Below are 15,782 nucleotides of genomic sequence, written 5' to 3' on the forward strand. Positions count from 1 at the left end.
TAAACAAACAGACAAAAAGTCAGGGATGTCTGCCCATGAAGGAATAACTGTCACAGGACTTGCCCTCCCACCATAAACAAATAGAATACTAGACAACAGATACAAAGCACTGTCTGTAGACACTGAACGACAGGCAGCACAGGGCTATGAGGCCTGAGAGAAAGCAAACGGATGAGGTGAACCCTATGAACAAACGGGCTTTCTGACTGATGGCAATTTCTGGACTGCAGTGCAGGGAGGGAAAAGTCTAACAGAACCTTCAGTGTCACCAAGTTGAGAAAGGAGCTATACTGAAAAAAAACTCCAGCAATCTGCACAGAGTCCCTTGAGCCTTTGACTGAATACCAACCAGCACACACATAAGGTGAAACCTGACAAAGACATGCAAAGAACAGCAGTTGCTGGGGAAAGAACAATTACTGGAAGCAGTAAGCCAAACAATTCCCGGAGGTCACATAGGGTAGAGAATCATTAGGGGTCCCAAGAACCAAAGTGGAGAGTCCAAATATCTCTTCAAATATCTAGGACATTCATTTGAGATCCCCGAAGGGTCAAGCCCTAGTATACCATGAGGCTAATTTTGCCCAAGAGAAGTGATCTTAAAAAGTGGTCGAGGGACCTAAGGGGGACCTCAAGACCCTTTCAGGAGATCAACAAGGTCACAACTATTTTCCTAATAATACTAAGATGTTATTTGCCTTTTTCAGAATCATTCTGAGTACAGAGTGAAGTTTTCCAGATGCTATTTGGCACAGGATGTTGCAAAAGATTTAATGAAGAAGCATATATGAGACTCCAGCCATCTTCTCTTAAGCCAGACACTAAAAAGATTCACAAAGTAAAATAACACTCTTCTCACTATTTTTGTTTGCTTTGGAAGAGACAGTTATTTTTTCCTTAAAGAAAGTTATTTATGTTAACATATAATAGGTTAATTACCTAATTTTGATGAATAAATAAATACTTTAAAATTCCTCAGCTAGAATTTCTAATATGGTAAATACTGATAGATATAAAAAATAAAAGATCTTCAGGGGCCAGCCTGGTGGCACAGCAGTTAAGTTCACACATTCTGCTTTGGCGGCTCAGGGTTCGCCAGTTTGGATCCTGGGTGCGGACCCATGCACCACTTATAAGCCATGCTGTGATAGGCGTCCTGCATATAAAGTAGAGGAAGATGGGCATAGATGTTAGCTCAGGGCCAAACTTCCTCAGCAAAAAGGGGAGGATTGTTGGTGGATGGTTAGCTCAGAGCTAATCTTCCTCAAAATAAATAAATAAATAAATAAATAAAAATAAAAGATCTTTGGAGAACTCAATAAAAGTTTAAAGTGGTACTGAAACCAAAAACTTGCAGAACTGCTGCCCTAAAGCAGGGATCAGCAAACCACAACTCACAGGCCAAATGCGGCCTGCCATTTATTGTTGTAAAAAAACTTTTATTAAAACAAAGCAATACTCATTCACTTACATACTATCTACAGCTGCTTTTGCACCACAATGACCAAGTTGAGTGGTTGCAACAGGCTAAAACATGGTTTGCAAGGCCTAGAATATTTACCATCTATCCTGTTACAAAAAGTTTGCTGACCCCTGCCCTAGAGTAAAGGGTATTCTAGACCCACCATAAAAAGCCTTAAAATCAAGCCTCAAAAAGGTCAAGTTGATTCTTAAGTAACTTAACTGTCTGCCAGAACAAAGTCTAAGCCTCTTTAAAGAAAAACTCCAGCACTCAACAAGGTAAAATTTACTATATCCAGTATCCAGTCAAAAATTACTATGAAGAATCAGAAAAATATGACCCATAATGAGGAAAAATAAGTCAATAAAGACAGATATAGAAAAGACAAGAGATGATGAAATTAAAAGATAAGGACTTAAATAGAGAAAACATAAATATCTACCTATAGGTGTATATAACAAACCACTTTAAAACTTAGCGGCTTAAAAAAATCATTATTTTGTTTAGGAATCTTGAATTTGGGCAGGCCTCAGAAGGGAAGGCTCCTTCACAGTGTCAGGTGTGAAGGATCTACTTCCAAGATGGGTCACTAATATGGCTGGCAAGTTGGTGCTGGTTGTCAGCTGGGAGCTTAGCTGAGGCCTTGGGCTCTGGTTCATTTCTTTGTGGGCTTCTTCATTTGATGTAGGTTTTCTTACAGCATGGTAGATGAGTATCAAGGGAGAGAATCACATAAAAAGAGAGTGAACAAGGCAGAAGTTGTATCGCGTTTTATGACCCAGTCTTAGAAATAAGTGTTATAACATCAAAACTCTATTAGGCAAGAAATTCACAAAGACTTGACAATTTCAAGGGGGAAGATAGATGTCCTCTCTTGATTAGGTTGTAGGAGAGCACGTGTAACTGGAAATAATGTGAGCACGCTGGAAAATATGTCATAAATATGCTCAAATAATTAAAAGAAAACATGAACGCAATTAGAGATGAAAGATTTAAAAAAACAAATAGGATTTCTGGGCATGAAAAAGAAATCTGAAATAAGAAATTCACTAGATGAGATTAATAGTAGTTTAAACATTGCAGAAGACAGTGAATATAATGATATAGCTATAGAAACTCTGCAAAATGAAGCATAGAAAACAAAACACTCTCATCCCTCATTAAAATGAATAGAATATCAGTGGTCTGTGAGACAGTATAAAACAGAATATGTAATTAGAATCCCAGGGAAAAGGTGAATGAAAGCATTTCAAAGAATTATAGCCAAAATTTTTCCAAATTTGATGAAAACTATATACTCACAGATTCGAGATCAGTGAACTATAAGAAGGATAAACACAAAGAAATCCACACCAAGATAAGTCATAATTAAGCTGCTTAAAAAAAAATAATGATTAAGAAAATCTTAAAAGCAGTGGTGGAGGGTTGAAGGAACACACTATATAACGAGAAACAAAATAAGAATGACAACAGACTTCACACTATGATGGGACAGTGTCTTTAAAGTGTTAAAAGAAAAAAACAAATAACCTAGAAATCTGTACCCAGTGAAATATATTTCAAAAATGAAGGCAAAATAAAGACATTTTCAAAGAAACAAAAGCTATGAGAATTTATCACCAGCAAACCTGCACTATGAGTAACATTAAAGGAAGTTCTTCAGGAGGAAGGAAAACACCAGATAGAAAGGGAATCTATGAAAAGAAATAAAGAGCAATGGAAATGATAAATATAAAACATTTTTCACATTTTACAATTTTTCTAAAAGATAAATATTTAAATGAAAAATAATTACTATATACTGTAGGCTTTACAACAAATGTAGAAATAAATTACACAACAACAACAGCATAAAAGACAGTGTGGGAATGGAAGTAAATAGTTGTAAGATTTTTGTATTATATGTGAAATGCTATAATATCATTTGAAGGTAAAGTACGATAAGTTAAAGATGCATATTGTAAATCTTAGAGCAACCACTAACATTGTTAAAATAAACATTAAATAAATTTTTTAAAAGTATACTTAATAAGCTAATAGTAAAGATCAACAAAATTGATAAATCTCTAGCTAGTCTGACCAGGGAAACAAACAAACAAAAAGAAGACATGAATTACCAACACCAGGTATAAAAGAGAAGATATTACTACAGTTCCAACAGAAATGAAAGGTTAATAACTGAATATCAGAAATACCTTTAGGTCAACAAATCAGACAATTTAGATAAAATGGACAAATTCTTTGAGAAACACAAATTATCAAAATTGATTCAAGAAGAAATAGAAAATCAATTAAAGAAATAAGACTTTGTATGTAACAAACACTCCACACAAGAAAACTCTGGGAACAGACAGCTTCAATGTCAAATACTTCAAACATCTAAGGAAGAAATATCAATTCTAAATGAACTCTTTATAGAGGAAGAAACACTTCCCAACTCATTTTATGGGTCCAGTATTACCCAAAAATAAAAATAGACTAGGATATTATAATAAATGGAAACGATAAATCAATGTCCCTCCTGAATATAAACATAAAATTCTTCAACAAAATATTAATAACTCAAAACCAGTAGCATATAATAAAGGATTCAAAAACCAATCAATGAAATATGTCACCAAAGGCACAAAGCAACATAAAAAATAGACAAATTGGACTTTATCAAAGTTAAAAACTTGTAGAAAGGCAACCATGGGAGAAAATATTTGGAAATCACATATCTGATAAGGGATTCATATCCAGAATATATAAAGAACCCCTAAAACTCAACAACAAGAAAATAAAACAAACAAAAAAAAATTCAAAAATGGGCAAAGAACTTCAATAGCTATTTCTCCAAAGAATATATCAAATGGCCAATAAGCACATGAAAAGAGGCTCAACATCACTCACTAATCATTAGAGAAATTCAAATCAAAAACATAATGAGATACCACTTTGTACCCATTAGGATGGCTATTATCAAAAATATAGAAAAAAAATGTTGGCATGGATACGGAGAAATTGGAAATCTTGTATATTGCTGGTGGCAATGTAAAATGGTGCATCTGCTATGGAAACAGTATAACGATACCTCAAAAGATTAAACATAGAATTACCACTTGATCCAGCAATTGCACTTCTGGGTATATGTATAAAAGAATCGAAAGTCAGGACTCAAATAGATATTTGTATATTCAAGTACATAGCATTACTCACAATAGCCATAAGGTGGGAACAACCCAAACGCTCATCGACAGATGAATGGATAAACAAAATGTGGTATATACATATAACAGAATGTTATTCGCACTTAAAAAGGAATGAAATTCTGATACATGCTACCACATGGATGAACCTTGAAAACATTATGTACGCTAAGTTAAGCTAGACACAAAAAGACAAACATTATATGATTCCATTTATATGAGATACCTAGAACAGGTAAATACATAGAAACGGAAAAGTAGAACAGTGGTGACCAGCGGCTGGGGAAAGGAGGGGTGGGGAGTTATTGTTTAATGGGTATAGAGTTTCAGTTTGGTATGATAAAAAGCTCTGGAGATGGACAGTGGTGATAGTTGTACAACAAAGTGAATGTACTTAATGCCACTGAACTGAAGATTTAAAAATAGTAAATGTTATGTATATTTTACAATAAAAAAGCAATCAAATTCACTATCTCAACAGACTAAAAAAGAAAAATCACATGATGATATAAATAGATGCAGAAATGGCATTTGAGAAAATCCAACACCTATTCATTAAAAAAGTCTGAGCACACTTATAGAAGGGAACTTCATCAACCTGATAAGCTGAAAGGTTATATTAGTTTCTGCCTATTAAGGATGAACAATCCTCCGCAGGAAGCTGGATGTATCACCAGAGGCCTAGGATTTGAGGAAGGAATAAATGATAAAGGACCCTCATCAACAGAACTGCAGGTGAATCATCCATAGCATCAAGTGATTGCAGAAGTAGATTGTCTCAACCCACAAAAGCATCTATAAGACAGAGTCAGCTTTAAACACAGAGCCAAGTAGAGAACACCAATGCTAGACCACCAAGATAGAATTGGCAATTATGAATTTTTCTTCTCCATTCCCATACTAGCAAGCCTGGAAGCTCAGAAACTAGTAAAAAAAGATGGGAGGAAACAAATAAAAGGTAGGGAAAGAGAAGCAAACCACACCTTTCTTCTTCCACTTGCAAGAGATTCAAACTTAAGGAGAGGAAGAAACTTCACAAGTCTGAGGCTTTCACTATTAGCTAGAATTACTCATTAACTTCATTATTCACTGAGACTGAATGTTTTCATTTCTAATCTGTTTTGCTATTTGAAATGCACAGAGATCAGAAGTGGGTGGAGCAAAATGGGGGGTGAGCTGACCCGGGATTCTCTCCCCTCCAAAATACAACAAAAGATTGGAAGAACTGGATTTTAGAGAATAAACATAATGCCAGCTCGTTAGAGACCTACAATACCAAGAAGGCAGAGATCATAAACCCTACTTATAGCCTCGGAGGTGCTGGAACGGTAAGAGAGAATGTCGCTCCCTCCCCTACAGTCTGCGATTGCTGTGGCGCCGGTGGGGAAGGAGTGGGGGAGGGGCCGCGTGACCGGGGGATCATCCAGGACTCCTGCCGCTGATTCAGTGGAGACCTGCTGACAGGGGGGAAAGCTTCCGTCCGCGGGGACCCCATAAATCAAGGGCCTTGGGAGACCAGAAAACAGAACTGATCTGAACCCAGACCGGCGCGTGTGAGTAACAGCCCCTCCCCCAGGCAAAGCCAGTGGGCGCAGCCATCTTGCCCCAAGGCGGAGAGTTCATAACATGCGGCTCTTGACCCCCATCTAGTGGCGACAGGCTGTAACTGCAACCGAATTCTACCACCATGAGAAAAAACCGCTCCTCTACCATCCAGCAATTTATAAAAGCCCCAGACCAGAAGGAAAACAATAAAAACACAGAATTAAGTCCTGAGGACTTGGAATTAGGTAAACTAAGTGATAATGAATTCAGAGCAGCTATAATCAAAAAACTCAATGAGGTAGAGAGAAAGATAGAGAAACAAGCCGAGTTCTGGAGTTACTTCACAAAAGAGATTGAAATCATAAAGAAGAATCAAACAGAATTACTTGAGATGAAAAACACAATGGACCAGATAAAACAGAATACAGATTCCCTGAATGCCCGTGTAGACAACATAGAGGAGAAAATTAGCATAATCGAAGATAGACAGGCTGAATGGCACCAGACAGAGGAAGAAAGAGAACTAAGAATTAAAAAGAATGAGGAAAATCTCCGAGAGATAATGGATTCAATGAGGAGTAAGAACTTAAGGATCATAGGAATTCCCGAGAATATGAAAAAGGAAAATGGAGCAGAAAGGGTGCTTAACGAAATTATTGAAGAGAACTTCCCAAATCTAGGGATCAACGGAGAAATGTGTGTAGAGAAGGGTTTTAGATCTCCTAGATTTGTCAATGTAAAAAGACCTACTGCAAGGCACATAGTAGTAAAGTTGGCAAATAGGAAAGATAAGGAGAGAATACTCAGGGAAGTAAGGAAAAAAAAGAGAATAACCTATAAAGGAGCCCCTATCAGACTGTCAGCGGATTTCTCTACAGAAACCCTACAAGCTAGGAGAGAATGGAGTGATATATTCAAAGCTTTAAAGGATAAAAATCTTCAGCCAAGAATACTCTATCCAGCAAGAATTTCCTTCAGATACGAGGGAGAAACTAAATCTTTTCCAGACAAACAAAAGTTAAGGGAATTTGTAACTAAAAGCCCTCCATTACAAGAAATCCTCAAGAAGGCTCTCATACCTGAAAAAAGAAAAAAGGGAGAAAGGGGACACAATCCACAGACTAGGGAGACCGATGGATAGAACCAGAACAGGATAGCAAATATTCTATTATAGCATTAGGGTAAAGGTAAGGAAACTACCAAAACAAGGACGATCTTAGCACTCTAACTACAAATTAATAAGACAAGTTGGAATAAAAAATGAAAATAATTATTTAGGAGGGGAAGAGCAAAGGGTCTAAATCAGTATTGGTGAAGTAGGTAAGAGACCACCAGAGAACAGACTATATTATACACGAGATTCTAAATACAAACTTCAGGGTAGACACTAAAATAAAGTACAGAACAGAGTCACAAATCATAAATAAGGAAAAATCTAAGAAACCCAGCATAAGAAATTGCAGTATTAAATGGGTAGTCTAAAGCAAACAGGAAAGGAAACACAGGAAAACAAGATAATGAGGGACAGATTAACAGCATTAAGTCCACATGCATAAATAATCACTCTCAATGTGAACGGATTGAACTCTCCAATAAAAAGACACAGAGTGGCAAAATGGATTAAAGAACAAGATCCAACAATTTGTTGCCTCCAGGAAACACACCTCAGCCCCAAGGACAAACACAGACTTGGGGTGAAGGGGTGGAGGACAATACTTCAAGCAAATAGCAAGGAAAAAAAGGCAGGTGTTGCAATTCTTATATCAGACCAAGTGGATTTCAAAATAAGACAGGTAAAGAGAGACACAGAGGGACAATATATAATGATCAAAGGGACACTTCATCAAGAAGAAATAACGCTTATAAATATCTATGCACCCAACACAGGAGCACCAAGATTCATAAAGCAACTATTAACAGACCTAAAGGAAGATGTTAAAAACAACACAATAATAGTAGGGGACCTCAACACCCCACTCACATCAATGGACAGATCATCCAGACAGAAAATCAACAAGGAATAGTGGAGCTAAATGAAAAACTAAAACTATTGGACTTAATAGACATATATAGATCACTCCACCCTGAAAGAGCTGAATACACGTTCTTCTCAAGTGCACATGGAACATTCTCTAGGATAGACCATATGTTGGGAAACAAGGCAAGCCTCTACAAATTTAAAAAAATTGAAATAATAACAAGCATATTCTCAGATCATAGTGCTATAAGGCTAGAAATTAATTACAAGAAAAAAGCTGAGAAAGGCACAAAGATGTGGAGACTAAACAACACACTACTGAACAAGCAATGGATCATTGAAGAAATTAAAGAAGAAATCAAAAAATACCTGGAAACAAATGAAAATGATAGCATGCCATACCAACTCATAGGGGATACAGCAAAAGCTGTATTAAGAGGAAAATTCATCACAACACAGGCACATCTTAGCAAACAAGAAAAATCCCAAATAAGCAACCTTAAAGCACACCTAACTGAACTAGAGAAAAAAGAACAAATGAAGCCCAAAGTCAGCAGAAGGAGAGAAATAATGAAAATCAGAGCAGAAATAAATACTATTGAAACAAAAAAGGCAGTAGAAAGGATCAATGATACAAAGAGCTGGTTTTTTGAGAAGATAAATAAAATTGACAAACCACTAGCCAGACTTACAAAGAAAAAAAGGGAGAAAGCTCAAATAAACAAAATCAGAAATGAGCGAGGAGAAATAACAACAGACTCTGCAGAAATACAACAGATTATAAGAGAATACTACAAAAAACTATATGCCAACAGAATGGATAACCTAGAGGAAATGGATAAATTCTTGGACTCCTACAATCTCCCAAAGCTCACTCAAGAAGAGGCAGACAATTTGAACACACCAATCACAAGGAAAGAGATTGAAAGAGCAATCAAAAACATCCCAAAGAATAAAACCCCAGGACCAGATGGCTTTCCTGGGGAATTCTACCAAACTTTCAGAGAGGATTTAATACCTATCCTTTTCAAGCTATTCCAAAAAATTAGGGAAGATGGAACACTTCCTAACACATTCTATGAGGCCAACATCACGCTGATACCAAAACCTGACAAGGACACCACGAAAAAAGAGAACTAGAGGCCAATATCACTGATGAACATAGATGCAAAAATTCTAAACAAAATTTTGGCAACCAGAATTCTGCAATTCATCAAAAGAATCATACATCATGATCAGGTGGGATTCATACCAGGGACACAGGGATGGTTCAACATCCGCAAATCAATCAACGTGATACACCACATCAACAAACTGAGGAATAAAAACCACATGATCATCTCAATAGATGCAGAGAAGGCATTTGACAAGATCCAACAGCCATTTATGATAAAAACTCTGAACAAAATGGGCATAGAAGGAAACTACCTCAACATAATAAAGGCCATATACGACAAACCAATAGCCAACATCATAGTCAATGGGCAAAAACTGAACGCCATCCCCCTGAAAACAGGAATGAGACAAGGATGCCCTCTATCACCACTCTTATTTAACATAGTACTGGAGGTTTTGGCCAGAGCAATCAGGCAAGAAAAAGGAATAAAAGGAGTCCAAATAGGGAGGGAAGAAGTGAAACTCTTGCTGTTTGCAGACGACATGATCTTATATATAGAAAACCCCAAAGAATCCATTGGAAAACTGTTAGAAGTAATCAACAACTACAGCAAAGTTGCAGGGTATAAAATCAATTTGCATAAATCAGTAGCATTTCTATACTCCAGTAATGAACCAACAGAAAAAGAACTCAAGAATACAATACCATTCACAATCGCAACAAAAAGAATAAAATATCTTGGGGTAAATTTAACTAAGGAAGTGAAGGACCTATATAATGAAAATTACAAGGCCTTTCTGAGAGAATTGGATGACGACATAAGGAGATGGAAAGACATTCCATGTACATGGATTGGAAGAATAAACATAGTTAAAATGTCCGTTCTACCTAAAGCAATCTACAGATTCAACGCCATCCCAATCAGAATCCCAATGACATTCTTTACAGAATTAGAACAAAGAATCCTAAAATTCATATGGGGCAACAAAAGACCCCGAATTGCTAAAGCAATCCTGAGAAAAAAGAACAAAACGGGAGGCATCACAATCCCTGACTTCAAAACATACTACAAAGCTACAGTAATCAAAACAGCATGGTACTGGTACAAAAACAGGTGCACAGATCAATGGAACAGAATTGAAAGCCCAGAAATAAAACCACACATCTATGGACAGCTTATCTTTGACAAAGGAGCTGAGGGCATACAATGGAGAAAAGAAAGTCTTTTCAACAAATGGTGCTGGGAAAAATGGAAAGCCACATGTAAAAGAATGAAAATTGACCATTCTTTTTCACCATTCACCAAAATAAACTCAAAATGGATCAAAGACCTAAAAGTGAGACCTGAAACCATAAGGCTTCTGGAAGAAAATGTAGGCGGTACATTCTTTGACATCAGTATTAAAAGGATCTTTTTGGACACCATGCCTTCTCAGAGAAGGGAAACAATAGAAAGAATAAACAAATGGGACTTCATCAGACTAAAGAGCTTCTTCAAGGCAAATGAAAACAGGATTGAAACAAAAAAACAACCCACTAACTGGGAAAAAATATTTGCAAGTCATATATCTGACAAAGGCTTAATATCCATAATATATAAAGAACTCTCACAACTCAACAACAAAACATCAAACAACCCCATCAAAAAATGGGCTGGAGACATGAACAGACATTTCTCCAAAGAAGATATATTGATGGCCAATAGCCACATGAAAAGATGCTCATCATCGCTGATCATCAGGGAAATGCAAATCAAAACTACACTAAGATATCGCCTTACACCCGTTAGAATGACAAAAATATCTAAAACTAATAGCAACAAATGTTGGAGAGGTTGGGGAGAAAAAGGAACCCTCATACACTGCTGGTGGGAATGCAAATTGGTGCAGCCACTATGGAAAACAGTACGGAGATTCCTCAAAAAATTAAAAATAGAACTACCATACGATCCAGCCATCCCACTACTGGGTATTTATCCAAAGAGCTTGAAGTCAGCAATCCCAAAAGTCCTATGCACCCCAATGTTTATTGCAGCACTGTTTACAATAGCCAAGACGTGGAAGCAACCTAAGTGCCCATCAACAGATGAATGGATAAAGAAGATGTGGTACATATATACAATGGAATACTACTCAGCTGCAAAACAGAACAAAATCATTCCATTTGCAATAACACGGATGGACCTTGAGGGAATTATGTTAAGTGAAATAAGCCAGCGAGAGAAGGATAATCTGTGTATGACTCCACTCATATGAGGAATTTAAAAATGTGGACTAAGAACAGTTTAGTGGATACCAGGGGAAAGGTGGGGTGGGGGGTGGGGAAAAAGGGTGAAGTGGTGCACCTACAACATGACTGACAAACATTAATGTACAACTGAAATTTCACAAGATTGTAACCTATCAATAACTCAATAAAAAAAAAAAAAAAAGAAATGCACAGAGAGAGAACTATATATATTACTCAAAAATGTAATGGCTGTCCCCACCAAGTTCTCACCCAGGGCAAGGAAAGAACTTGCCCCTGATTCAAAAGAACAACGAGGTATAAAAGTAAATGCTACTTTGTAATTGTGCACTACAAGTCTACCTTGATACATCAACAACATAAACCAACTGTTTCTAAAATCTATGCACTCACCTAGTTGAGAAATTGTGACAAGAATTAAGAGTTGCTTATTTTCTCTGCGAAAAAGAAGATCTAAGAAGTCAAATATTGTGTTTCATCTTAACAAAATATGAAGTCCAAAGTGAATCTTTTTCTAGCTTACTTGTAATATAATTTTTTTCAACACAGAAAGTCCTTTCTTTAATACATAATGTATTTATCATAACACATACGAAAATCAAATGGAAGAAAGTTGAACACTGGGCTTACATAATGGAGGTATGGAAGTTGGTTCCTAAGACCTAAAAAATTTACCCAATCCTAAATTACACCACGTGTTTTAGTTATAATCTTTGACAATAAATTCCTAACATTTCCTTTAATTTTTTTTCTTTTTTGTTCATAATTCAATGTGCAGTTGACTGCTAAAGTCCAATGAATATCTGGTTGAGGTTAATAATTTCTAATGTAGTCATAATTGTCTTAAGTTACTAAGCTTAGTACCTATTATTTCTAAAATACCTAAAATTTCTAAAAGTGCTGGCATCAGCACTTTGATTTTTCCATTTTTGCTCTACTTTTTAAAAATAAGGGAGAAATGCAATAAACTATTCAATAACTGCACAAATACTCTTTTACAAAGATGTCTAAATGCTGGAACTGTACTGCTACCATGCAATAGATCCTAGTGTTCATCTGTTAACTGATATTCTTTAAAAACCCACAACTAATCAAAAGAGATGACTGAGTAAAAAGTATAGTCTTTACAAAATTATAAAGTATAAAAGTTATGGACAGTCTACAATTTGGAGGGGAGAGGAAATTAATTTGTAGGATTTGGCTTAAGCAATTCAGTCATCCATGTGTTGGTATTTATGTGCGTATATGCTATTATTAAATGTATAAAGTACTTTTTGTTCAAAGTGTTTTAAATGATAATGGAATTTGTGGCTACAACATTCCCATTCAATTAGATTCTAGGAAATATGGATTTCTTTTTTTGAAATTTATAATTTATCTCCACCATTAAACTGTGAACCTTTCTCTTCAAAACAAAGCAAGTTAGTAGAACTTCTCAGTATTTTTCATAACATTTTTCCGTTCTTCACTATTTCAATAAATTTCTTTATGACATAAAAATCATTATGAGTGGCGTATATTTCTTATTACTATGATAAAGATGACAGTCAAGATCACATTCAATAAAACTTGCAGGAATTTTGATGGAGGCAGACCAAACACAAGTAGAAAGTTTATTCTGTTCCTGCTCAGCTTAGTATTTCAGTATTTACTCTTCTAAACTGTCAAGTAAGTACTTAAATGTTCCATATTGACATAAATCACACTCCAGGTTTTCTTTAGGAATTATTAACAAATTTCAAAACTGTTCCCAAGAGTACCACCCCTTTACAAATAGAAAATAATTCACTATATCTTTCATAAAGGCAAAAAGCTTCCCTATTTTCCATTTAATTACAGTATTATCCACTCAAAGAACATTTCATTTTCTTATGATATTTGACCCTTCCCCATCTTTGCCTTAGCATTTTTTTTCTAATTGCCAAGCTGAGATTATTTCTTTTTAGAGGGAAGTCATTTCCCTTCATTTATTTATTTAATAGATAATAGTTTCAAATTTATGCTATTCAAATTTTTATAAAGATCATTTCTTTGCAAATTTTCTGCTTGGCTGACAGAACAGTATATTCCTCTTAAGAAAAGGAGAGAAGTATCAAAGTTTTCCAAATAAAAGTGGATATTCAATGCATGAGCCCTACATGATATTTCAATTGCTAGTGTGTCTATTCTTGAGTTTAGAGATATTTAAATTATGTTGATATTCTAACATTCAAAGCTATTTTACAAAGAAGCACAGTAAACACACAGCAAAGTGAAATATAATGTACTTTAACTAGACATAATCAGAATCATAAGCCTATAGAGCTAAAAATAAGCTTAGAGAGTTGTGTGATCTAACCACCACTTGTACCAGGTAGACACCCAGGTACAAAATTTTCTTGACAGGTAACTCATTACATTATCTTCGATCAGTTCTAATTTTTAAAAGCTCTCCTTATACTAAGCCATAACTGGTCTCTGTGTAACTCTCATCTTTTGGACAAAGCTTTTTCTTATGAGGTCACACAAAAGAAATCTAATCTTCCACAAAGTGGAAATCCTTCAAATCCAACTTTTTTATTATGTGGTTTAGTTTCAACTCCCTAATCATTCTACACACTTTCTTCTGAGCACACTCTAGCTTTCTTTATCAGTGTTAGAGGGGCAAGTCAAAAGGAACACACACCAGGAGGTCTTCCTAGGCACTATGCTTCTGTTACTGCATCCTAAGATCATATTAGCTCTTGTGGCAGCCACATCACACTGCTAACTGAGATTAAACTTACTGTCAATTAAAATTACTAAGCACTTCGCACTTCTTAGTTTGTGTTCCTTTCACATTTTGAGGTGCGTTTTTTTTGGGGGGGGGCAAGGGGATGCAAATTAAATGTAGAATTATAGCTTAACATTATATTTCACCTATTTGGAATATAATAGTTTATTAGCCACTAATATAAGAACTAGTATCTAATGTTTTGATTTTAGAAACCATTTTAAGAAATACAATAAAACTTTTATTTAAAAAGAACTTCAGTGCTTTCCCTTTCTGAAATAGCTTTCCTAAAGCTATTAGAAGAGACCAAGCAAGACAGGCACCTGCACAAAAAGGGGATACTGGAGCCTGTTCAGAGCGAAGAGTGCGTTCACACGAGGGAGGGGGAGCAGCGTAGTACAGTGTCAGAGCCCATGTGAACTGAGCAGAGATTCTGAAGAAGAGAGCAGTCAAGTATGAGTGTCAGAGCCCAAGTGGGGCGATAAGGGCATGCACACCACGAAGTGGCCCAATGCAGAGTGTAAGAGCCTGTGGGAGGTGAGAAGTCATCCATGTTGTGGGGCAGCCTATCGTGGAGTGTCAGACCCCGAAGAGGGAAAGAGAGTATCCATATCAGGCAGTGAGGTTCTGGAGCCAAGAGAGTGAAGAAGGTGGGCTGGCATGCAGCATCAGAGCCCAAGCGGGCTGAGGAGAACATCTACACGAGGGAGTAACCGATGTAAGGTGTCAGAGCCTGGGCCAGGTGGAGGGTATCTATAAGTGGGGAGGAGCAGAGAGAGCGAAATGACAACAGCACAGGGCAAGTTGAGAGCATAGGTGGCGTGAAGGGGCATCTGTGTGGGGGAGGGAATAATGAGAAAACTGCAAAACTGGTTACCATACAGCAGATTAATGAAATAATACAATAGGAAGGACAGGAGAACCAGGTTCTCATTATTGAAAAAGGAACTTAAGAGGAATAGAAAGGGAGAAAACTAGAATAAACCCTGTTTATTCTTGATTGGAATTGGAATTGGAAGTGTTGGTATGAATTTATGGTGTTCTATGTGTGTGTGTGTGTGTGTATGTGTGTGTAGGTAGACAGAGAAATAAATACAGATGTAAATATGTTTATGCATGTATATGTGTTACATACATATATTCCCTTACTCTGTCCACTGAGAAGGCTCAGGAACAGCAACTCCAATAACCATGAGCCCATCCAACACCAGAAGTGGTTTCTAAGTACTATTCTCTACTAAAATACACCAGATCTCCTTGGAGAAATGGCTGATTCCAGGACTGGGGCAGGGAATCTTTGTGCCAGAACATAAGAAAGTGCTCAAGTAATCACGCGGACATGTCAAAAAGCAGTAAGTCAACTTGAGGGAAAAAGAAATGAAAGGTATCCAAATTGGAAAGGAAGAAGTGAAACTCACACTGTGGATGACACGATTCTATATATAGAAAACCCTAAAGAATCCACCAGAATACTATCAGAAATAATCAACAAC

General features: G+C 36.4%; 1 protein-coding gene across 2 annotated transcripts in view; it reads right to left on the reverse strand.

The window, feature by feature from the left end:
• ANAPC10 (anaphase promoting complex subunit 10) overlaps positions 1-15,782 on the reverse strand; it is an 83,044-nt gene that overhangs the window by 45,044 nt on the left and 22,218 nt on the right. The window lies entirely within an intron of this gene.

Source organism: Equus quagga, chromosome 3 (assembly GCF_021613505.1).
Source record: "Equus quagga isolate Etosha38 chromosome 3, UCLA_HA_Equagga_1.0, whole genome shotgun sequence".
NCBI classification, from domain to species: domain Eukaryota; kingdom Metazoa; phylum Chordata; class Mammalia; order Perissodactyla; family Equidae; genus Equus; species Equus quagga.